At 42.7% G+C, this 24396-nt stretch overlaps 1 protein-coding gene and 2 long non-coding RNA genes across 4 annotated transcripts in view; 2 read left to right on the top strand and 1 right to left on the bottom strand.

Annotated features, from left to right (window-relative positions):
* Nucleotides 1-24396, top strand: part of LOC115776503 (CD226 antigen-like) — a 61294-nt gene that overhangs the window by 5767 nt on the left and 31131 nt on the right. The gene's annotated exons all lie outside the window — the stretch shown is intronic.
* LOC115776512 (uncharacterized) lies at nt 711-1856 on the top strand. Of its 2 annotated transcripts, XR_004019469.1 has the most exons (4): nt 711-771; nt 849-1028; nt 1121-1289; nt 1443-1856. It is a non-coding gene; the product is annotated as an uncharacterized LOC115776512 (long non-coding RNA). The 2 variants fall into 2 exon arrangements; XR_004019468.1 differs by having other exon boundaries at nt 744-1028.
* LOC115776513 (uncharacterized) lies at nt 3778-6587 on the bottom strand. Its single transcript, XR_004019470.1, has 3 exons — nt 5676-6587; nt 5469-5586; nt 3778-5084 (listed from the first exon to the last, which is right to left on the bottom strand). It is a non-coding gene; the product is annotated as an uncharacterized LOC115776513 (long non-coding RNA).

Below are 24396 nucleotides of genomic sequence, written 5' to 3'. Positions count from 1 at the left end.
GGCATTTTTGTACCCAACCCCCATTATTATAACCAGCTGTCAGGAGGTGAAAGCTTTATTTTCTTCATAGTTTTTGATAGTTTTTTCTACACGGCCCTTAAAAGTGAGTCTAGTGTTATATATTCTTATTTTCTTTAAATCCACAAAATTAAAAAAATAAAATAAAAACATTCTTCTCACAGCTCGTCTGACTGTGAGTCCCAGCAGCTCTCAGTTCTTTAAAGGAGGTTTAGTGACTCTGAGCTGTGAGGAGGACGACAGCTCTGCTGGATGGACTGTGAGGAGAAACACAAGCAAAAAACAGAGGACTCAGTGTGGAGATGGGTGGGGAATATCAGCTAATTCTTCCTGTAACATCAGCTACAGCACCACATGGGACAGTGGAGTTTACTGGTGTGAGTCCAGAGAGGGTGCCATCAGTAACATGGTTAAGCTCACAGTCTCTGGTAAGCTGAGTGTGTGGAGTTAGTGTTGATGAAGCTGTGTGTAAATGGATGAAATGCTGTAGTTTGTCTCTGTGTTGAGGTGGATCAGTGATCCTGCAGAGTCCTGTCCTCCCTGTGATGGAGGGAGATGACGTCACTCTGCTCTGTCAAACAAAGACCACTCCCTCCAACCTCCCAGCTGCTTTCTATAAAGATGGCTCCCTCATCAGGAAGCAGCCTACAGGTCACATGACCATCCAGCATGTTTCCAGGTCTGATGAAGGCCTCTACAAGTGTGACATCAGCGGTCATGGAGAGTCTCCATCCAGCTGGATCACTGTCACAGGTGAGGAGCTTCATTTTAATTTCACCGTTTTTTCCCCATCAACATATTCACCTGAGCAGGTGGGATTCTCTCTGCAGGTATGCCTACAACCACAACCACGCTCAGCAAGTCTCAAACTCCGCCCACTTCCTCAGCTCCACCCCTTGACCCCTCCATCCTCCAGGCTGTGCACATACAGTTCTTCCACGTGGTGGGGTTTTGTCTGTACTTCATCTGCACTCTCCTCATGATATCTTTGTACTGGCACAGAACCACAGGTAACACTCTGACGTTCCTCCATTATTTATCATGCTTCTTTCATTTTGCCTCCATTTAAAAAAAAAAAATGTGTGATTACCTCATCATACAGGAAATAATATGACCATCTCCACGGCAGCAGCAGCTCCACCCATCCAGGCTGAGCAGAGATTTGCTCACAACTGACATGAAGTTCCTGCTCCATCAGTCAGACGGAGGTTATCTCATTCTCTCATTCACACCAGTGTAAATGCTGAATGTGGCTCTTACTGATGAATCAGGTAGAAACTGAAGCAGATTGTTGTACTTCTAATTACAGAACTTGTAATAAGCATCTACAGTAATTTATACTGAATTAAAATCTTCTCTTTTAGTATAAAATATGCCTCTGCTCATTCAGAGTTTGCAATCAAAACCTCCATAATTATGCCTAGCTTGTTCAGATGACGGCACATAATGTGACGGAGCGTCCAGGGAGGGCGAGGCTGCAGGAACCGGACAGGAACCTGAACACAAACTACCACAGAACCTTTTTCTCTGTGGCACAGAACCAGCACAGCCCCGGCTGTAAATGCTGATGCTGCAGTCGCTCTGTGTTTGTAGGTGACAGGTAGCAGTGGGACTTTCTGCCTGTGGCTAACACCTCTGTAGCTGCCACGCTTCCTGTTTCCTGTCAGTGAACGTGAAGCTGCAGGTGTTTAATCTAAAACTGTCTGACTCTCTGCAGCAAACAGTTTCTTTATGATTCTGTTACAAACTTCCTTCACCTTAAAAGCTCCCTTCATTCAGAATAAAATGTGGATTTCATTGTGGTAAAATCTGTTTTTCTGCTGTTTCTTCTGTGACATCATCCAGCTGATTAAATCTCTGTGTGGTCAGCGTGTCGCCATCAGTGTGTTTTCTTCTGACAGCACAAAGACGTGCTGAAGGAGCAAGAAGCTCACAGTGTGAGCAGATACAAGGGGAAACTTGTATGTGCAGCATGAACCTGAGGTTTGCTGCTGTCATCACTGAAAACCTAACCTGACTGTGGGTGTAAGATTACAGCAGCAGCTATGTGCTTGTAGTGTGGTGCATGCAGCTGCACCTGCATGAAAACGCTCCTGTCTGACTGTTTGAGTCTGGATAGTTTTTAAGGCTTTAAGTGCATTTTTACTGCTAAGGAGGTTTAAATTCAGGAACCCACATCAACCAGCAGCATCTCACTGAGACACTTTTACAGCACTGAGGAGAAACCTGTGAGCCAATCACAATGATGGTCACAAAGCTTTAGGTTAACCACAGCATGATTTCAGAGGACGATCATGTTCTGCTCCTGTGATCAATACACAATGAGCCCAAAAACTGATGAACTGATCTTTCCTAAGAAACCTGAGCAAACGTGTCAGAGCCACATCTGTTTATGTTAAAGCGCCCTCTGGTGGACAGAAGCTTGAGGTCACACTGTGAGACCTGATGCTGATTACCAACTGATTCAAATCTGGATGTCCCTCATATAAAAATAATGCTCAGAGCATTTCCTCACCGCAGGAATGATGACATTAATAATATGAGTGTATGGAAGGAGGTGAGAATGATGTAGCAGGAGAAGTGAGTCTGTGATGTAGCACCAAGCTGGAGCTGCTCTGGGGTTAAACTGATAATGAGACTGTAGCAGTATAAGCTGCAGGGAATAAACTGCTTCTGACCAGTGTACATGTAATTAAGGTTAAGGCTCATTCCCTGTTTACTTAAACAGGAGCCTCACATAACAGAGGCATCATAAAGATGGCTGGTGAGAGGTCAGACTTGCTTCTAGAAGGACTTTGGGGACCTCTTGAAGAGGACTTGGATCTTTCAGAGTTTGTTACAAACCCTGAATTGTGTTGTTCTACAGCATGAATCATGGCAGAGCTGCAGAGATGGATGGATCAAACAGCACTGTCCACACCAACCTGTTCAGTTCTCATCCTGTTTGTGTGGATAGAGAACCGTGATCTCAGGTCAGCATCTACCCCAGAGCAGATTTTACTGTGTGGAAATGTGGACTCTCACAGTACTTTGGTTTCCTGACTGAGGAAACTTGTCACTGGTGATTTCATGCCACAGACTGTATAAAGCACAGACTTCAAGTTCAGGTCCAGAAAGTGAGGGATTACAGCTGCATTCTCTCCAGTGGGCAGCAGGGGGAGACTTATGTTTGCAAACGTAGTTTAAGAGGCTCCTTCGCTCTGTGACCTCAGGATTCCTGGTGACTACATTTAAAGTCAAGTCCATCTTATAAATTAGAGTCATCCTAAGAATACAGAAGTTTGTGAGTCTCAGAGAAGAAAGTCTTTGGATTACAGAGCGCACAATGAAAACTGTTATAGTTTGACCCAACAGACGTTCAGCCTCCTGATGAAACTGACTGTGAGCCGCTGTAAATCCAACATTTACATTAGACTGACTTCAACTAATTTCCCTCCACATGTTACTGAGACAGGAAGAGGCTGTGAGCTTTGTGGGGGCAGTTTAATTTTTAATGATGTCACAGGGAATCTATGAGGTCACAGAGCAAAGGAGCTGCTTCTCACAGAGCCAGAAATCCTTTAGCAGCCTCGAGTCTCCCCCTGCTGGTCACTGAAGAGAACGCAGACCTGTCTGTGGTTTCTCAGTTCCAGTCCAGACTCTGCTGGACATCATGTGGTCCTGCTGGTGGTAACAGAAATACATTACTCATTTTTATTGAATTATTTAGTATTTATTTAAACAGGAAACCCCTTCAGATTAAAATCTGTTTTTCCAGGGGAGATCCAGTAAGTAAGCACCATAATGCACCATTATGAAATTACAAAATGAACAGAAGCAAAAATAACATGGATACACATTAACAGGAACAAAGTAACACAGTACCAAATACGAAGTCCATCTTATGAATATCAGTTGCATTCTTCAGTTACAGAAGCCTCGGTCAGAGCTCTAACTCTCCCACAGAGACCGAAGCGTTGTGTATTAATGTGCGGTTATGAACAAGTTCAGAATCTTTGGTACCCTCAAGAAAAACCATGAAGACGAAGGCAAAGTCATGGCAGCTGTTTGAAGGTGTTCAGCATTTACACAGATAAGAGCTGCAGCACAGCTTAGTACATAAAAATGTATCAGTGCTGTTATCTGCTTAGGGTCAGTGAAGGCCAAGAAGCAACATTATAAAGTGCACAGAGGTGAGTAATGGAAAATGAATTAATATGAAACGTAAAGAACTGTGACTCACAGTCTAGATAACAAAGTGCATGTAAAATATCGCTGTAATCCAGGACATTTAATGACAGTTTGTACAAGTGTCGTAGCTAAATTCAGACGAGCCCGTCTACTCTTCAAACTTTTCACTAAGTGCTCAATATGAACTCTAAAGGAAAGTCATATCATATTCAAGTACTTGTATGGAGATGCATGGATACCAGCATTATCTGGAATCAAGGAGTAATTTCTGGACAATAATATGAATTATGTTTTCTTAGAACCAGCTTTAAACTCAGTTAACACACAATGCTCCCTGCAGTCACTGAGAGGCAGTTTGAAGCAGCTCAACAGTCTGACTTAAAGTAGAGCCAAGTGAGTAAAGTACTGCGTCATGTGCATCCTCTTTCCAATATTACAATCAGAACGGAATATAACTAGGGCCTAAAACGTAGCTTTGGGGGACTCCTTTTGAGATCTTCAGGAGACCTGACTTGTGTCCAACATGCCAGCGATTTCATCCTCCTTTCTTTATGAATTCTGGTGTTGTTTAATGTTTTGTGAGGAAAATGATTGCAGAAGAACATGCAGCAGCCATCTGCTGGATGTTCACCAGTGTTATTTTCTGTCTGTGCTCAGATCACTTGGAAGAGGAGCAGGAGACTCGTGATTCAGCTGCAGCATTTGAACCTGCTGCTGTTCAGCAGGAGGCTGGTTTGAATCCTGACTCTGTTCTTTGTGTCTTCTGTGGATCAAAAAACAAACAACACCAACAAAGACACCAAAAACACACAAACCAATTACAGGTCTAATTGACCTGTCCTTCATCCTTCTATCTTCCTCCTTCCCTCCATCCTCTGTGGTTCCTCCTGTTGGACCTGCAGGTAGAAACAGGTGTGAGGTGTCAGCTGTCAGGTAGGTGATGAGTGAAGAACAGAACAGAATCCATTTCCTCTTCAAACTGCTGTCAGACATTATCTACTGCACTCTGATCACATCACTCAGACCAGCTGCTTTCTACAAAGTCTCATCAACAACATCTTTAGAAACAAACATCAACAACCAGGAAGCAGCTTCACCTCTGGGCAAAGCAGGACTTTGGTTTATCCAGGTAACTTTGGGGTTAACTTTGGGCTTTTCTAGTACAAACATGGTTCACTTCTTTTTAGGGTAACTCATCATGGTGAGTTATACTGGGAACCAAAGCTGTTCTGAAGCAGGTTAGGTTCTAGATTAAAGTTCAGCAGGTATGAAATCACCACCTATTGTCCAATGAATTCTCCAGAATAGCGTCACTCTTCCTGGAGGATCCCTCGGAGCTCTGCGGTGAGATCAGGAGTTTTCCAGAAGTGTCTGACGTCACTGTGTTTCCTCAGTAACCTCAGAAATAAATACAGATTCTTAGATGTTTGATTTGGTTTCCTGTTGGCAGCAAAAACTTTTACAACTGTTTTATTCTGTTAACATACCACTCCCCACGTCGAGGAGATCTCCTCCTGATGACCCTCCTCCTGGTCTCAGACTTTACACGGAGGTCAGGGGTCAAGGAACTTACAGTTCACCTCTTTGTCTGAAGTTGGGCCTTCTTACTGAGGGTCGTGTGGAACCAGGAGCCTTTTTCCTGAGTCTTTAGAGCTGTCAGTCTGTTCAGGAGAGCTTGGTATGATCTTGAACACCTCCACCTGCACCAGTTTCTTTATTGGTAGCTGATCCAGTCTCCTGCGGCCCCGGTGATGTTGTTCAGGCTCCTGTTACAATCAAACTGAGAAATCTTTATTAGGTAAATCGTTCCTCTTCTCCTAGTCTATATCCCTCCTTTGAGACATAAACTCTGTTTTGTCTCAACAACTGACCTTATTTATCTAAAGGGCGTACTGATTTTTATATTTGTAGCTTTTTGGATTCTTCCTTTAATGGTTGATTTAATATCAAATTGTTCAGACATTCAAAATTCAAATGTTCTCTGCTTTTCTCTTATAATCTCAGCTTTAAACAAATCTACCAAATAAACAAATGAGAAATGCACAAAAGAGTAAATCGGATGACTTTATTTGACCCTACATTTTCATAAATAGGTTTTTTAGTTCTCTGCTTTGCTTTGATTCAGCTGTGTCACAAAATATTCACACAGACTGTTTTATTTTTTCCTCTAACTTTTCTTTTTAAGGTTTCACTAAAACTCTGCTCCTCATGGTTTTCTTGAAATTTAACAGGGTTTATCCCCTCCCCAAATTTTCCCAAGATATTCAGGACTATTTATCAAACCACTCTGTTAAGAATGTGCAAAAAGCAAAAAGAAAAGAAAGAAATGGGGTGAAATAAAATATTTTGCTCCCCAGGGGAACAAAAGAACTAAGCAAAGCTCCAGACAACCCAAAAATCAAGAGAGACAAAGGAATAAAAATAACACTGAAAATGTATTTTTTTTGGAGGCTGTCCCTCTCTCCTGGAGCAGCGCCAGGGGATGCTGTGCGGTCTGTAGCCGGGGCAGAGCGCTCCTGGGCCCGGGCAGCGTGTGGAGGCTCTCACCCTCTCCCGGAGCAGCGCCAGGGGATGCTGTGCGGTCTGTAGCCGGGGCAGAGCGCTCCTGGGCCCGGGCAGCAGCGTGTGGAGGCTCTCCCTCTCTCCCGGAGGAGCTCCGGGAGATGCTGTGGAGAATGTAGCCCGGCCAGAGTGAGCCTGGGGCGGGCAGGAGTGTTTGGAGGCTCTCCCTCTCTCCCGGAGGAGCTCCGGGGGATGCTGTGGAGACTGTAGCCGGGGCAGAGCGCTCCCGGGCCCGGGCAGCAGTGTGTGGAGCTTCTCCCTCTCCCCAGGGGATGCTGTGGAGACTGTAGCCGGGGCAGAGTGCTCCTGGGCCGGGCAGGTGTGTGTGGAGGCTGTCCCTCTCCCCTGGAGCAGCTCCAGGGGATGCTGTGGAGACCCTTAGCCGGGGCAGAGTGCTCCTGGGCCGGGCAGGTGTGTGTGGAGGCTGTCCCTCTCCCCTGGAGCAGCTCCAGGGGATGCTGTGGAGACCCTTAGCCGGGCTAGAGTGCTCCAGGGCCCGGGCAGGTGTGTGTGGAGCCTGTCCCTCTCTCCTGGAGGAGCTCCAGGGGATGCTGTGGAGACCCTTAGCCGGGACAGAGTGAGCCTGGGGCAGGCATGGGTGTGTGTGTGTGTGTGTTATATATACATGTACATGTGTGTGTGTGTGTGTGTGTATGTATGTTATATATATATATGTATATATGTGTTTGTGTGTGTGTGTGTGTTGTCTTCGATCAGTTCCAGAAGTGTTTTTCCATTTTCCATTGTGTGTGTGTGTGTGTGTTGTTTTATGAGGATGTTTTACAGTTGACTGTTCTTTGAGCCGTCATTGGGAATATCACGTCCTTCCTGAACTGATGTTACAGTATCTCTGACATCAGCTAAAAGCTTTTCATCAACCTGGTTCAGCTGGTTAGCGCTAGATACACATATAAGAGCACTCTTATATGTGACAGAGCCAGTGACAGAGAGAAGACCTTGGAGGAAATAATTCATGAAATCCAGCAAGAACAGCTGAACCAGGTTGATGAAAACAGTGAACTGAAAACCATCCTAAAGAAACTCTGTTTGGCAGTGGAAAAAACTCAAACTGAAAACAATAAGAAGCCATTTGGGCCACGGCTGACACAGATGGTGAGCTGGAGTCTTGTGGCTCTTTCAGAAACAGGGCGGTTACTTCAGGTCAGGACTGGAGAGGGGAAGTCCTGCATCGTGGCCATGTTTGCAGCTTTCAGGGCTCTGAGAGGGGAAAAAGTCGACATCATGTCGAGCTCACCAGTTCTTGCAAAGAGAGATTTTGAAGAATGGCAAAAGTTTTATAAAGAGTTGAAGATCCGTGCAGACCACAACTGCAACAAAGCAGATGAAGATTTCAAAAAGTGCTACAAGTGTCGAGTTGTTTACGGCACCACAGAAGGGTTTGCTGGTGACTGGCTCCAGCAACACTTTCAGAGATTAGACATATTAGGACAGAGGACCTAGTGTGTCAAGTGGACTCCCTGATGCTAGACAAAGGTCATCATACAGTCTATTTAAGCAGTAACATGCCTGCTTTGCAGCATCTCAATCCACTCTTGGCATGTATATGGGCCACTGTTAATCAGTACAAGAAAACAGGCACAGCTGCAACTGTGGGACCAAAAACATGTTTGTATCAAGTGCTTGAAAACATGAAGGTCAAAGATGGTGATGAGTTCATCATTTGTCAGATAGCAGAGGACACAGGTATACTGACAACAGGATCAGTCAAAGACCTGAGAGAGAACCAGGGCCTCTGAACTGAAATGACTAAAAGTGTTACTGTGAAGCAGCTGGCTGAGTTCTTTAAGGCAGTGGGAAGAAGATTCCCATCTACAACTACATGTTAGAATAGATAAACATTTAACTGTTTTTCTATGTATCACAATGTGTTCATCATAAACATGCACATGACCATCAGATTGTAAGCACAAAACATACTCATATACACCCGGACCCTCCAGGTGAGGAAAGCAGGTAACGCCTGTTTCCTGACGTCACACACACACATATACACACACCCCCACACACCCACGTGATGCTAAAATAAAAGAGCCGGCAGGAAGAAGGAAGTCAGACTCTCTTTCAGACACACACACGAGTGTGAGCTGACTGAGACTCTCCCTGCAGGTTAAAAGATCAACTACGGGATCCTGTGTCTTTCTTTATTCAACGGTGGTCCGAAACCAGGCCTACATCATACAGGAACCCAAGAGCTGTGCTCGTTATCTGTGAGACCATCAAACGAGCAAAGATGATCCATCATCATCTTGGAGACAGAGTCAAGAACAAAAGTCTTTATAGAAGCAACAACATGGACAACAGTCTGATTGTTTCCAAGGAGCTCAAAGCAGGAGAAGTCATCAAAGCAACAAACCTCGCAGGCCGTGGAACTGACCTGAAGGTTTCTGATGACGTGAAGAGAGCTGGAGGTTTGTTTGTTGTGCAGACCTTCATGCCCAAGAATGCTCGTGTGGAGGCGCAGGCAAAACAAGGATCTCCAGGATCTGCTCAGCTCATTGTGTGTTTGATTCATCTGTCAGAGCTGCTCCAATTATTGCTCTTATCAAGTAAACATCTCTTTGATCTGCAGCTAAGGTCGTATCAGAGAAGCCACAATAAAAAAGGACCTGCAGATATGTCTTCAATACTTGAGGGTCTTTTGACTGAAACATCACAGCAGGAAATAAACAAAGCTAAAGAGGTCAGAGACAGCTTAGTGGAAGGTGAACTATCAAGCTACTTGAAGTCTCATATCCCAGAAATGAAGAAGAAGGAAGAGCTCTTCAGTGATTATCTGCACATATTAGATGATGTGTACAAAAGAAGCAACGAGAAGCCAGAAGCTTCATATTTGTTTGCTCTGAATGAGTTCTGGGGTATGTGGCTACTCACAAGCTTCAATGCAACAGACTCTATTGAAGACTTGAAAAGTAGACTGAAAGCAGACCTGCACACAGCCAGGGAGAAACTCAGAAGGAGAGAATCACCCTCATCAAACATCTACCACTACATTGCCTTTGGTAATGAGCTACGCAAACAGGGGAACTTTGCAGAAAGCATCAACATGTACACCAATATACAGCATAGCCTGCTCATATTCACCAAAGCCATGGATGTTCAAACCACAGTATTCAGCACTCGTCCCTGGAGATGCATTCCTGCACCTCTTTAGACACAGCTGTTCACGAATGGCCGTCATCCTGGTTAGTTTCCTGTGAAAGGCGCATAATGTCTCAGGTATGATCTCAGGTACCTGTGGAAAAAGTCCAGTGAGGAAAGTTCCAATTTTTCCCTGTCAATTAAACAAAATACCATGAACTGCAGGTCTGTGGGTCAATAATTAAATTTTCACAAACTAAGACAGGACATCAAAATGCCCATAAATATTCTAAGGATATATTTATTTAATGCTTTTAGTTATAAATCTTTTATTTTGTTTGTCATCCTGAGAAAATGATCTTACAATTTTCATATACCACTAATTTACTAAGTAAATCCACCAAAAGTGAACCTGATTTAATGCACCCAGAGTTAAATGTCAGATTAAGTAAAAAGCTCATTTGAGCTTCTGTCTGTGAGTGAGCGAGTGTGTGTGTGTGTGTGTGTGTGTGTGAGTGAGTGAGCGAATGAGTGTGTGTGTGTGTGTGTGTGAGTGAGTGAGCGAACGAGTGTGTGTGTGTGTGTGTGTGTGTGAGTGAGTGAGCGAGCGAGCGAGTGTGAGCTGCTTCTTCACTGCAAGTGTTTGTATTTTTTTTTAGGTCAGAGTCAGCTGTCTCAGTTTAAGTTAACTTTTGTATTTTGGTCTCAAACTCGTCAAGAAATTTAAAACACAAATTAATGTCCTTAACCCCTTAACTGGCGGCTCCAAAATCACCAAAAACGCCTGAAAAAGCATACCCAAATTAAATCAGCTGCTGTTCCTGAACTCTTTGGAGTACATGCAAAAGCTTGATCTCTTTGTAAAGAAGACAAGCTATATTTTTCATTTCTGCAGTCAACAATGCTGTAACTGTAATGAGAATGTAGCTATTAAGTTTGGAACACAGAAAAATTAGACAATTTTTACCTCGCCTGGATTTTTCCTGTTAATCGCGTTAACCAAAGCATGCAAGCATTATACAGGTAAAGAAGTCACGATTTACACTGACAGCCAGTATGCCGTTTCTGCCGTACGTTCGTTTGCAGCACGGTGGGCGAGAAGGGGAATGCTGACCTCTACAGGGAAGCCAGTAAAACATGCTGAACTGTTTAAAAAAACCTATTAACGGACATAAAACTACCATCAGCCCTGGCCATTTGTAAATGCGCGGCACACAAAACAGGCACAGACTTGATAGTATTGGGAAACAGCTATGCTGACATAGCAGCAAAACTGGCCGCAAGTGGTAAATATGGCACCTCAACAATTACATAACAATTGTGGAACCCTTGTGACCCGAAGTGCTGCATGATATGCAGCAGCAAGCTCCTAAAATTGAAGTGGAACAACTTCCTAGGTCACTATTCAAAACAGCAGCCATATTGATACATGGTTTAAATTAAAATTTGACACACCTTATATGTAAGCTAGAGTGGAACAAAAAGAACACAAGAAAACAAAAAACAAAACATGGGATGATTCTCAAAATATCTAAAAATAATCATTTTAAAGTTCCCTAGTTTTAAACAGCTCTTGGATAACTTTGTCTGTACCTGTAAAATTACTGTTCAAATCTGACTCCTTTGGCAGAAGGAGAAATAAAATATCTTAGAAAGATCCATCCATCCATCCATTCGCTTCCGCTCATCCTGTTCAGGGTCGCGGGGGGGCTGGAGCCTATCCCAGCTGTCATAGGGCGAGAGGCAGGGTACACCCTGAACAGGTCGCCAGCCTGTCCCATCTTAGAAAGATCGACAATCAAACTCATTTAAAAGTATTCTACTGGATTCAAAATTATATTTATTCTGTAAGGATCTATACCCCCCCCAAAAAGCATAATTATGGCACACAAAATATGGCTTCATAAACCTCAAGTTACTAAATTATGAAGGGGAAAAATGCATACCGTATTTTTCGGACTATACGTCGCTCCGGGGTATAGGTCGCACCAGCCAAAAAATGCATAATAAAGAAGAAAAAAACATATATAGGTCACACTGGACTATAAGTCGCACTTTTTTGGGGGAGGGGGGGGGGGGGGGGGGGGGGGGGGGGGGGGTGATATAATCCGAGACCAAGAGCACAAATTCCATCTTGAACGGCAATTTAAAATAATAATGGATTAAAGAACAGGACGAACACGGTTACGCCTACGTTATGCTAACGTAATACATTCAGCTACATGACGCACAACGAACACGTGTTCGGTATGTTAACGTAACATTAAGTTATTCAGATAACCATAGCATAAAGAACATACTAACACGTTAACCAAACCATCAATACATTGAATTCTTCATCCTCGGTGTCACTTCTAAACAATTCCATACACTCCGTAGACGAAGCGCCGCTTCCTCTTCTGTGTCGCGTTAGTCAGACTCGTCGTCAGCTGCAGTTCCAATTATTCCAGCCTTTCTGAATCCCAACAGGATGGTTTGGTTGTCACTGAAGCCCATGTTTTCTTGATCCATCCAATGACTTCCAGGAAAGTTGGGTGGCGCATTCTCCCAGTTGCCGTTAAGCTGTGCTCTCCGTCCATCATCCACTGCGCCCACAGGTTACGCAAGACTGCCTTAAAGCTGCAGTTCACGGAGATGTCAAGTGGCTGGAGTATTTTGGTTCATGTGTTATAAATGTCACATATACGTCGCTCCGGAGTATAGGTCGCACCCCCAGCCAAACTATGAAAAAAAGTGCGACTTATACTCCGGAAAATACGGTAACCTTGACCTAAAACAACATCAGCATTTGTTACTAGTTCAGCAGTGAAATAGAAGCTTTAACTATTTTTTTTTTTTAATTTTGTGTAGTTCTATGTTTTTGAATCTAAAACCCTGCAGTGGGATTTTCAACATAAAACAAACTAGAATAAAAATAAAAATGTTATGACAGTCTTTAGTCAAAACGTAGATACTTTTAGGGTCAGAGGTCATACAACACCATTGTTTGTTGACCTTACATGCAGCTCGCTGCAGATTTGTTATCTTTAGTCATCTAAACTGAAATCAGGGCGTGTCCCCCTGAGGCCTCATGGGAATTTATAAGAGAACAATAGTTAGTGGTTAGGGGTGGCTGTAGCTCAGTAGGTAGAGCAGATCACCTACTGATCGGAAGGTCAGAGGTTCGATTCCTGGCTACTCCAGGCTACGTGCCAATGTATCCTTGGGCAAGATACTTAACCCCAAGTTGCTCTCTGACTGTCCTGTCGGAGTATGAATGTGTGTGAATGTTACAATCCAAGGGAAAGAAAAGAAAACAAAGTCACAACCATGTAGGCATGTCTTCATAATCAGTACAATAAATGAAACGGTATCAATAACAAGTATTTCCTTCTAGCTCACTGTGGATCTGAGTCTCAGTCACATGATCACTTGCGTCTCCAATCCGAAGAGTAGTGAGTTAAGTCTACAGTCTCCTCATGCATTCACCCAACACAGTTGGCGTGCAATAGTCAATGACAGTGTGTGTTCATATCAATCCCACCACAGGCAACAGGTTCACTGGTACCAGGGGAGGAATGAGTGAAGTTCTCCATCGACATCTAAAACAAACGCGTCTAGGAGGAAATCCTTTGGGTCGAGGTTCAGCTATCAAAAGTGATCCACGGGAAAAAAACCCAGCCTGCATAACAATAAATTATGGAGCTAAATTGGGGCCATAAAGTTTGTTGGAAAAAAAACAAAATTTAAAACTGAAAAATTATTTTGAACCAGAAAAAAAATTGAAACAGGAAAATAAAAGTTTTCTAACTGAAAAAAAAGATGTGAAACAGGAAAAAAAAAAATTCAAAACTATTTTTCAGATTCAAGTTTTTTTTTTTGCACTTTCAGATTTTTTTTTTTTCCAACAAACTTTATGGCCCCAATTTAGCTCCATAATAAATCCTTATTGCACACAGTTCTGGCATTACAATTGTGAGTGGCCATATTTGGCACAACCCACAAATCCTCACGAACACTGAATGACTTATCAATGAACTACTTTACAAACATTAACAATTACACACACTACAGTACTTAATTGCATAAAACAAAACATTCGCAGACTCAATTCACTGAGCAACAATGAAATACACTCACTTTTAAGTACACAGCACTAAAACACGATTAACTTTAACAGGGTTTATACAGGAATCCTAGAGTTAAATTTACTACCTTTTACTACCTATTTTTACTACCACGACGAAATCGAGCAGCAGCCTTTTTTGGGGTAGCGGTGGATTCACAGCACTAAGCCATGTAAGATGATCGCCCATCTCTCACCAAAGATAAAACTTTATCCCACTTACTTGAAGGTGTAACTGTGACTTTGTCTTGACTAAGACCTCATACAAATTAATATTCCAAACACATTTCAAAAAGTGGCGCAGTAGGTAGACGCCTGTCTTGCAGCCGGTGGGTTGCCAGTTTGAGTCCCTGTCCCTGTGCTGCGTTGTGTCCTTGGGCAAGACACTTAAACCACATTGCCCAACAGTAGTGCCGGTCTCTGGTTGCATGACCGCAGATGCCAATGACAATGAGTTGAATCCATTTAAATTTGTTTTTTGAAGAATATAAACAAAATGCAATGAAATTCAAGTTTCACAAGCCGATTATTTTCCAATACAATATTGGAATACTAGTTTGCTGCTGAGGTGTGACGGCAATACTTGTGCTCGTAGCTGACCTTGAAGTTGCAGTCACAGCGCTTTGTGTAGCACTAAAAAACAAAATAGGGATCTGCTCAACATGCGCACGAATCCGCTGCTGGTGAACGGTGGATGCTCGGTGTGATTTGATCGCAGTCACACCTTTCAGGTCAAATTTATATTTTTTCTGCACACTTTAGAAAACGCCTCTCGATCTTAACCCTCTGGGGTCCGGGGTATATTTGGCCATTTTTGACTATTTTTGTTTTTAGCTTCATAGTTGACCTTAGAAACTGTTTAACTTGCCTTGTTTGGTATAATTTTTTTTTCAGTACGACCTCATGTGTGTGACTGTATAGTTATTCTTTCATTTTGACATACTGTATTAAGACTTATAATCACATAAAAACATAAAACCAGAGTAGAAAAAAGTTAAAAATCACAAACATGCTTAACAAAATATTTTTACAATTAAAATGCAAATATAAGTTGTAAATTTGCAAAACTTGTGTAAAAAATATAGTAAATACAGTTAAATACAACTATTCACATTAAAATACAGGAAAGGCTTCAGGTGTTTTTGTGTACAACTATTGGCAGAGCAATCAGGACTCACATTAAGATGCTAGACAAATTATTTATGCCACCTCAAAAAACAGTTTCTGTCCTCCACAACACTGAGGGGCCCATCACAGGCAAAAATTGCCAGTAATGTCTCTTTTATCACTTTTTCACCTGCTCCGCAGCAGTCAAATGCACCCAAAGGCATCATGTTACCGCATAATTTTCTGATTGGTTGATTTTTCCACCAATAGGAAAGGGGTTGTCAGGAATTATTTTGTTTTGTTGTTTTTATTAGCAAGAACTTCCTGTTAGCGAAACTCACATTTTCGCAGTTTATTTCTGCACAAAACGCGCACCGAAGGTGAGGACGATATACAGGAAAAAGCATGGCGTAAATTATTGGGCATAACTCTGGTTTTACTTGGCCTATCAATGTAATTTAAAAACTGGTACATAGTTTGAAGTCTGCACTTTCGATTCATGTCAGCAGCGTCCCGATGCTACATCATCTAAAATCGGCGATGTCTTTTTGACCCGCCAGCGCGTCCGTGCACTCCGGAGGGTTAAGCCAGTCTTTGCCGGGTCATAGAGCCAAAGTTGTGAAAACTACATTTTCTCATGAAGAGGCGCAAAATGACTCCGCGCATGCGCACAGCAGATCGGACAGTGGAACCGCTCATCTATCAACGTCAGCTCAGGTCCTGCTGAGTAGTTATATTTTTATACAGATCTTACAGTTAAACGAACTTAAAACAAAAAGTTTGCATCAATGGAAAAGTCAAAATATATTGAAGGGGTGATGAAAAATTTACTACCAAGTCAAATTCTGTTTACTACCTTTTACTACCTTTTACTACCCCGCGGAAACCCTGTTTAATACCACCAGTTAGCATCAATCGAGAATAACTGCCCCCAGCTAGCACAGCTCCCAGCAACACACCCTGCTGGCTGACGAGCTAATGCTAAGACTGCTAGCTTAGCTTAGCTACAGCTCCTGTTACGTCTACTCACCAAGACGACTAGCGAGCAATCAAGCTGTATCAACTTATCGCTCGCCGTTTCAATCGGCCTTACTTTCTCCCACAACCACTTCAGAGACATGGGAAAAGCTCATCTCCTCGCTTCCTTCCTTTCTGAAATTCCGCTCTCGTCTCCTATCGCTCGCGCCACTCAGGGTTCCCGCTCTAACTGCACCGTGCCTGCTCAGTGAGGGGAGGGGGGAGGACACGTTTCCTCCCTCCAATAGGATCTTAGAAATCCTGAGTAACTAGGGAAATTAGAACTTTTCAAAATAAAATCGGAAATGTGTTATTGAATCAAATAAACTAAGATAACCTCTTTTTTCCTTTACCCTTCCCCATACGAATATAATACTGAACATTAAATAAACAGTTTGAAAAAATGTAGCTTTCTTTTCTGCCAGGAAAAACAGATTTCCAGAGGAAGTGGCCAGGCTGGAGAAAGATCAGCGAACTAAGAGCTCATCTTTGTAAGCTCTGTCTGCAAACTAAAAAGCCTTTTAAACAATTTACTCATGGATTACAGATCAGATGGGAATATTTGCTTTAATCTGATATTTATATACGATGTGTTTTCAATTGTCATATTTATCCAAATGAAGCTGCTTGCTGAGCTGCGCAGTGGCGACTCCTTGTGACAGACGGGAGCAGCTGACTGCAGCTCTCTCTGCAGACAGCAGCTCTCATTCAGCTTGGATGGAGTGACGTCATGCCTGCTCAGTGTAGTTTGTGGACCTGAAGCTTTTGCTTTGTTTGTCATCCAAAAGTCAAACCACAGAAGTTCATCACTGTGGTCAGTAATCAAGCTCTACATGAACAAAGTTTCTCACAGGCAAATAGCTTCCTCATGCTAAGTGCTAATCAAGCTTGTATGGCCCAACAGGACTATCACTGACATCCTGTTGGGTTCATTTAATTTTGACCCTTTTTGACATCTGACAGCAGTAAGAACTCCCTAAATGTTATTATTTTAGTCTGAAACTTGGTGACATTTCCTGAAGTGCTGAGGCTGAACCCTCAGGTGGATTTTAAAGCCAACACTGTAAAATTTGAGATTTTAGGGAATCTTGAAGCTGTGAAACTCTACATGTTACATCTGTGTGTATATTTTATGGGACAGTGGTGACAGAGGTCGGGGAGGACCCTGATGCTGTCATGGGAACTGTCTCTGAAGGATCATGGGGGAATCTCCAAACAGCCAAATAGTACAACAGCACATAAGGTGCACATAAGCAACAGAGGTCATACAGAGGTCAGAGGGTGGTGCAGAAGTCATCACAGTCACACGACAGCAAGAAGGTTCTTGAATCCTGGCTGGGACCCACTCCAGAGAAGCTCTAGTGGGTTTCCTGTGGGTACTCCTGTGAGTCTGAATGTATAGAATGCACTTTGAGTGGTCAGTGAGAGTAGAAAAGTGCTGCATAAATGCAGGTACCTTATGCACCTGTCTAATGATACTTGTGTTTTGCACCTGTGAGCAGAAACACACACAATGGAAAGAAGTAATCTGGCCTCCATCCATCCTCATCTGCATATCCTGTTCAGGGTTTCTTTCTGCTGCTGTGCGCACACACACACACACACACACACACACACACACACACACACACACACACACACACACACACACACACACACACACACACACACACACACACAAACAGTCAAAATGCTCTCTGCAGAGTAACAGCAGGAGGACACCTGCAGATTTAGGGTCAGACTGTTGTTCCTGTGAACCCTCTGGAAATGCAGTCTCTGCTGGGCCTTTTTGACAGTGTTGGTCATGTTGTCCTCCAGGTGCACTCCCAGGAACCAAACATCTGAGACCATCTCTACTCCGTCCTCTACAGTGAACAGAGGTTGAATGACATTTAATGCCCTCGTTAAATTTACTCCCATCTCCTTTGTCTTAGTGATGTTCAGAGTCAAGTTGCTCTCATTGCACCCTCCCAACAGCAGCAGCACCTCACCCACTGACCCATCGTCCCCTGAGATGAGCCCCACCATGGTGGTGTCATGCACAGACTTCATGATGCACTTGCTCGGGTGTAGTCCTGTGTGTGGAGGGTAAAGAGTAGTGGACTCAGTACGCAGCCCTGTGGAGCGCCAGAGCTGAGGCTGAAGGCTGAGGAGAGGCGGAGCCTACTTTTACCCTCTGGGAATGGTCTGTCAAGAAGTCCTGGATCCAAAGACAGGTAGTAAACGAGGTTCACGGCTCACATGGCCGTGGATTTATTCACCTTGTGTCAGGTGCAAGATTGTGCGTTGCTGATGATTGTTGCTTTCGTTGTTAGATGTGGTTGCTCCCTGTCGTCATAACACTTCTGGCATTAGCGGCTAGTTTGTTTAGTTATATTAGTGTTAGCTTTCACAAACCAGTGTTTATTTTATTTCCTTTCTTAGACCACAACTTTCATCTGTGAAGCATATCGGCTGAGCCTGTGCTGAATCTGTGTATGGCTGTGCTGCATAAACCCAAAATAAACTCTTTAAAGACACTGGGACTCCTGAGGTGTTCTTACTGACACACCAGGGCAGCACTGCCATTCCCAAACTAGCCTCTTACACTCCATACTCCACTCACTAGTGTCACTAGGTGGAGTGTGGTATTCCCGGGTATGACAGTTTGGTCACCAGTCTGCCAGGAAGGAGCTGAAGTCCACAAAGAGCAGCCGAGCGTAGTTCCACCTGCTCCAGGTGGGAGAGAGCAGAGCAGAGGGCTGTGGCAACGGCGTCCTCTGTTGACCTAATCTGGAAACTGGAGACGTTTCAAACAGGCTGCAGTTCAACAGGAGGCTGGTATGGCCTCTCTGGTTGTTGATGTTTTTTGTACCACAAAAAACCAGCAATGAAAAGCCCAGAAACAACTAACAGACTCACTATCAGTCCATAATGTCCTCCTGATGGACCTGCAGGTAGAAACAGGTGTGAAGTGTCAGCTGTCGGGTAGGTGACAGTCTTCAAACTGCTGTCAGATATTATCTGCTCACTCACCTGGAGGATCAACACTCAGGTAGATGATGCTGATAGGGTCAGTCTTCAGGTGAGCTCTGCTCCTGCGGTTTTTATCTCCCAGGACGACACGACACTCGTATGTTCCAGTGTCATTAGTCGTCACATCCTTCAGGATCAAAGACACGTCTCCATCCTTCATCTGTCTGTCCTGCAGATCCACCCGGTTCTTGAAGGATGGATGCTGCTCTTCTGGAGCAAGCTGCTCATCCCGGTACAAAAGGACGTATTCTGCCTCCAGCTCAGCTCTGCTCCACTCTACAACTACAATGTTGTTGTTTGGAGCTCGACATGGCAGCGTGACGCTCTGTCCAGACTCAACTGTGATGGTTTTCTGCTCTGAAAGAGGAAACAACAGAGCAGAGAGGTTAAAGGTCAAAGTACAACTGCTGACTTCTACAGCAGCCAATCAGAGTGAGGATCACAGAGAGACTGCTGGCCTCTGCTTTAATAAGCTTTAAAGCAGCTCCTGCCAGGGCTGTGTTCATCCCATCATGACGGCTCTGTTCTTACAAATCAGCACTTTTATAGACTCAGTCTGTGAGTACTCAAGGGAAGTAACAATATTTGATTTTCACTCCATTATGAACAAAAAAATGAACTTTATTCATATTTATAGGATTAAAGGAACACAGTTACACTCAGTGACCCTGATAAACACATCAGACTGCTCACTTTGTTTAGATAAATAAAGACATGCTTAAACTGAAGAGTGAACTCTCACCCGCAGATGTAGGCAGTGGAAAGAAGACAAACAGCAGAATCCAGCAGAGCATCCCAGATTTTCCAGCATCCATGTTGTGTTTCCAGGATCAGAGTCTCATGATGAGGCTGCAGTTTGTCTGAAGACAGCAGAGAGGCTGAGTTTACCAGGATGAAGCTCAGCCCTCCAACAGGCAGGCTGGGTAAACTGACTGCTTTGCTTACCTGCTTTGTTGTGCACCGCATAACATTTGACATTTCCTGGTAGTTGAATCAGTTCCTGTTCCTGTTCACACTGAACCTGACACATTTACACACACACACACACACACACACATGCAAATACATGTGATTAGAGAGAAGAGAAAACAGAGGAGTTATAGATTCAGTTAGAGCTGAAAATCTCTGCTTATTTTATTTCTCTGCTTCAAAGCATAATTTTATTTTATTTATGCAGCAGAAAAAGTGTCTTTAAAATATTTATTTATCCACATTTAAATATAAACATAAATATTTATTTATAGCATCACAGGTTTATAAAGATACTTTAAGTAGCCAAAAATCACTGGAATTATAATGTAGAAGACAGAGTAGGAATAATGGGAACACTGGTAAACATTTTCCTGTTATGCAGCTATCCGCCACTAGATGGCGATGCAGCCCCAGAACCGTTGAAGCGAAACACCACAGGTCTGTTAATCTAACAGTAATCTTTATAGGCCTGTTATTAGCCCACACTGGAAGGCAGGAGAGAGTGGAGGGAATTATTTCTGCTATTTTTGTCTTTTTGTTTTGTTAAAATAATTTGAACAACAGTTGCGTGAAAGCTGGCCATTAAACCTGTTTTTGAAAATATGGAATAAAAGGAAATGACCTGATTTACACTTTTGTGCATTTACATTTATTTATTTGGCAGATTTGATTAAAACCGATATAGATCATAAGAGGAAGGAGAATTAATCATTTTGAATTTTGAATGTCTGCACAAATTGAGTTAAATCAAATTTTGAAGAAAAAAGGGTAATAATACAAAGAGTCAGTTTGCCTTTTGATAGATGAGCTGAATTATTGAGACATAACTCTGTTATGTCTCAAAGGAGGGAAATAGAATAGATATAGAGTAGGGGAAATTTTAAATTTATTTTCATGATCTAAAAAACAATTCAAAACCTGAGAGATTAGGATACCTGTATTATTGGTGTGGGAACACGCCACAGGAGGGGATGCAGACCGTGTCCTCAGTTTTCCGAGAAAATGGAATGGTGTCTGTTCAGTGGTCCAGGTTGTAATGCCAATGAAACAATCAGCCCCAAAGGGTCCTTCTCATACAGAGTGCCCGGTGGGGCTCTTAACACATTTAAGGTACAGCAGCAGAGTTTGAGTCACTGTGTGCCTTTCAGGCCAAGATTAAAGAAAATTTAGATTGGGTTAATTATAATATTAAATCAGGAATGCTGATTAACTTATTAGAAGGTCATTGACCGCAGAGCAGAATGACATAGATGTGACTCGTGCTGTTGACTCAGTCTAAATAATACTTAATCATAGCAGTTCAATTCTCCAGAGCATGAATAAATAAATAAATCCTGCATCTTTAATGATGGGAAAATGTTTTCGGAAATCAGATGGACAAATTCTAGTTTTTCTCTTTTAGTCTTTATTACAGTTACTGTAAAAATTAGACGACTGATTCCTCTGAAACAGACAAAAAAAAAAAGGGTCTGAACCTCTAATGTCAGGATCAATTATCTACCTAATAAGTAACAAATAATGAAGGTGTGATAATGAATAATTATCTTATTTAATGTCTTTTTAACAGATATATTCTGAATTACGTTTGCAGAATAATCATGATTTTGTGTCCCGTGCTTTGGCATTTTGTTTGTTTGGATTTAATTTATAGAAAAGGAGGGTGATTTTGGAAAATATGAGTATATATTATTATGAGTATGTAATAATGATGCTTTTAATTGCTTTTTATATTTTTTCATCCTTAGCTGCATAAATATGGGGGTCCTGAGCTGTCTGCCTGAAACAAATGTGTGTGCTGAACATGTGGAGTATAAATGTAGATAACAAAAACTCAGTGGCTCACACAAGAGAGCAAGTCTGCTTTGTAATGACTTATTGAGCTTTAAACTAAATTATAATCATGCCATTGTTTTTCTTATCAATAGGATAATAACCATGGTGGTGTATTTTGACACCTTCTTGGTAAAAGGTGTCAAAGGAGGGAGTTGTTGGGGTTTTATTTTTTACCCAAAGAATAAAATGAATAAGTTAAGACAGCTTGCTGGTGCTAATGGCTGTGACACTAGCTAACTGTAATGATAGCGATCTATTTTGGTTGCTAATAGCTGAAATTCTCAGCCAGGCGCAGCACCGGACGATGATCCTCTAACTAGAACCCTGGACACCTGAATGTCGGCGACCTCGACCTTGTAAAAAAGGACCTACGTGTTATCTCTGTGATTAAGTGTCACACTTGGTTGGTTATCGAGTTCATAATGAGTGTGACCCTTTAACCTGATCACCAATGCTGGAGAAAGTGATAGATAATGGAGATAATGGAAAGATCCTGAGGGTGTGTTGAACTCACTCCACAGAGCAAAAAACTGTTTATGGACATATTTTAAAGTTTGCAGGCAGAATAAAGCTCTAATCTTTACAAAGTGTGAACTATGAATTTAATGCACCTCATTTTGTTTGTGTCTTTTAAATAACTAACCTCGTCCTAAACTGCACTTGTGACTGTTTAATGATTCATCCACGTGGAATGTCATTTGTTGCATGGTGAACTTGGTGTGTCTGTAATAGTTTTGCTTCCTCAGCTGTTGGAGATTACTTTACACAGTCGTGTAGAAAGTAAAACCACAGGTTGTATCAGTAAAACAGATGAATATGAATCATTAACGCCCTCTGCAGCCTGTGTCTCGGCTGAGCGCAGTACTATAAGGAACAATCATTTACACACACAGTCTTTGACCTCTCAGGAGGTGATGTGGTAACATCCTGAGTGATGATGGAGCTGTTTGCAGAAAGCACTTCAATCCTGCAGGCGTTACTGTAACACTGTGTATTAATGTAACAGGGCTCACTGCCTGTTCTAGTTTGAGCTGCTTCAAGCTTCAGCTTGAGCATGTTAGCCTTACACATGCAGTGATGTTAGTGTTAGCATTGTGAGTGGTTACCTTCAGCAGGTTCAGGCTGAATCCAGCGCTCAGGCCTCTATTTCATCCTCTTCACATATCTGTGCTGAAGATCGCACAACCATGAATAACAAACCATGTGCAGCAATAAAAACCTGTTGAATGAACAAACCAAAGCAGTAGAGCCAAACCAGCGAGATTCAGCCAACCAATCAGAGAGCTGCTTACCTCACTACATGACTAACATTCCTTCCCCTGCTGGAAAGACTAAATGACTCAGTACTTCCTCTCTGCTACACATCGTCTCCTCCTTTGACTTCCTTTTGTTTTCCTCCTTATTTCTGCAAATATTAACTCTAATAGGTACCATGCCCCTATGACAGCTGGGATAGGCTCCAGCCCCCACACCTCCACCCACCCCGAAAAAGCAAAGTGGAAGAAAATGGATGGATGGTTTTGTGTTACATTTTAAATTACATCAGTGCTGTCCCCTGTGATCCAGCTGAGGTCCACTCAGCAGTGAGAACTGAACATGTCAGATATGGACCAATTATCATCAGTCGTGCAGCTCTAAGTGCTTTCACCCATTCTCTCTCTCTCTCTCTCTCACACACACACAAACACACACACACACACACGGTTTTCATGTGCTTACATGGTGGTGTTGCCACATTAGAGAACACACTTCACTGTTTGCAGTATTTTCATTTACAGCCTCGAAGTTCCTCCACACCCTGCTCCTCTTCCTCACTGCTGTCACATGACCACAGGGCAACTAGACAACAGAGCAGGAGAGGAAGGAACTGTGCCTCATCAGAGGAGATCTGCTCAGACATGTGTACTGTTTCAAACTAAAGCAGCAATCCTGCTGCTCTGGGATCAGTCAGAAACCAGCGTTGGTTTTTATCTTCTTTATGACGTATTTATCCCAGAATCTGAGATGGGAAAACCTGGAAAACAACAGTTAAGACAGCTGGAAATTTCAGCCCATTTTGTTTCTCCAGGACCCGATTTTTATTGTCAGTTGATGCTGACAATAGCACCAACCTGTGGTAGAAAGTGACCCTGATTACTCACAGTTATCAGGGTGACACTGATAACATGCAAAGCATGTAAAATATGAAGCTGTCAGATGGAAGCAGAGCTCCACATTTCCTCTGGCTTTGTTTTCAAATGCAAACAACATGAGTAGTTACAGAAATGTATGCATAACTGGTATTATTAGGATTCATGATTTTTTTATATTTATTTTTTTAGTTTTGGGGTGGTGGTTAGCACTATTGCCTCACAGCAAGAGGGTCCTAGGTTTGATTCCACCTTGTCTGGGGTCTCTCTGAGTGGAGTTTGCATGTTCTCATGTCTGTGTGGGTTTCCTCCCACAGTCCAAAGACATGCAGTTACTGGGATTAGGTTAATTGGTCACTCTAAATTACC

Source organism: Archocentrus centrarchus, unplaced genomic scaffold (genome assembly GCF_007364275.1).
Source record: "Archocentrus centrarchus isolate MPI-CPG fArcCen1 unplaced genomic scaffold, fArcCen1 scaffold_33_ctg1, whole genome shotgun sequence".
Taxonomy (NCBI): Eukaryota; Metazoa; Chordata; class Actinopteri; order Cichliformes; family Cichlidae; genus Archocentrus; species Archocentrus centrarchus.
This window is presented reverse-complemented; position numbering and strand designations above follow the sequence as displayed.